The sequence below is a fragment of the Aplysia californica genome, unplaced genomic scaffold (assembly GCF_000002075.1).
Source record: "Aplysia californica isolate F4 #8 unplaced genomic scaffold, AplCal3.0 scaffold00958, whole genome shotgun sequence".
NCBI classification, from domain to species: Eukaryota; Metazoa; Mollusca; class Gastropoda; order Aplysiida; family Aplysiidae; genus Aplysia; species Aplysia californica.
This window is the reverse complement of record NW_004798228.1, coordinates 75127-76756: the sequence shown is the minus strand read 5'-3', so window position 1 is coordinate 76756 and position 1630 is coordinate 75127.

Sequence of the window (1630 nt, the reverse complement as noted above, 5' to 3'; positions counted from 1 at the left end):
TGATGGAAAGATAGGCATAGGCAGACAGAGGGAAAAGATACTGGACAAGATGACAACATGGCTGGGAGCAGCAAAAACAACAGACACCATTACAGCAACGCAAGACAGAGTGAAGTGGAGGTCCACGATCGCCCACACTACTCGGCAAGGCACTGGATGATGATGATAAGCAATGTGCAGACATTTAAATTGTCCTATGGTTGTGCTTAAACTAATTTCACATAATTATTTGTTGTTTCTAAATAAACACCAAAAAATGTTTCCTAGGGCGTTTAAAGAATAGCAAAATTTCCCCTATTTCGAAAAAAAAATCCTTGCTTGTTTCGTTTTTTCATTACATGTATTTAAACGACTTTTCTGTTGTTCTGTTCATTCGTATAAAGTTACACCCTTTTTGGCCATTGTCTCCCTTACCCAAGCATCTATTTAGGATTGCTGTTGATGAAATACTTCATTTAATCTACTTCATGAAGGAGGAGTCCTCTGGTACTGTGACTGGGTGTTCTACCATTAAAAGGAACTATGCTTGGTCCCGTAAGTCATCCCACATTTCAGTTGAGAGGCGATACGGTATTGTGAAAAAAGTGAGGAGGCCTAACGATCGGTTAATCTGACTCCTGAAGCAAGGGCTGGAGATGAAGGGAAATAATCGAGGAAAAGACTCGATCACCACAAGTACTAAAACAAGAACGCCTATACCTCCAGCTCAACTTTGTTGATGGTGTTTATTTTGCTCTTTTTGTTGTTTTTTGTTTGTTGCTCTTTTCTGCTTTTTTCTACTTCTGCTTTTTTTTGGCAAGTTTTAACTGCGCTCGCAACTGCATAATGTCATAGGCTATTACACCTTACCTACCGTAAGATCAGGGGTGTGGCTGAAAGACAGCAGTAAGAAGGGGCCAATGGGTAGCAGTAGAAAGGCTGCAGAAACAGTGTTACTCTCTTGTAACTCTTTGTTACTCTCTCATCTTCGGCTGTCATATAATACCGTATTGTGTTGCAAGAGCCGTAAAACTCTTACTAAAGCTAAAAACCTTTCAAAATAGAACTTTGTCATTTTAGGGTATCGTATTACTACCATGTTGATATAATATCATTTATTTTACCTTTCATTAAATATTGGCACAAAATCTGGACAAAACTGCAAAAGCATTTTGATTGGTCTATCTCCGTCGGAGACGTCTCCAGATAGATACTGCGATAATTAATCACAGCTCACCTTCATGGTGTTGTAAGGGGCAGTGGCAGTATGTCCTGCACATTTCACACGTTTCATTTCGCAACTCTTCGATTCTTAGCGTCCTAATGAATTTTCTTACACCCTTGTTCAGAGCACGTACGAGTTCACTCCGGGTAAAAGTAAGCTACAAGATAATGAGTTCTGGACTCGCGACAGGTCAGTCTTCGAACTACAACGTTTTACACCCTTCCTGAGACAGTCTAGGTTATTATGGAGACGGGCTAATCCTGACCAGCTGTCGGAGCCAACCTGACACAGGTTACTCGATTTAATAAAGTTTATCCACACACACACGGGCATCGAACTCAGGTATTCTGCGTGCGACGGCGAAGCACCTAACTGCTACACCAAGGGTGCCGGTGATTATACAGAGCTAAGGAGGAGGAGGAGGAG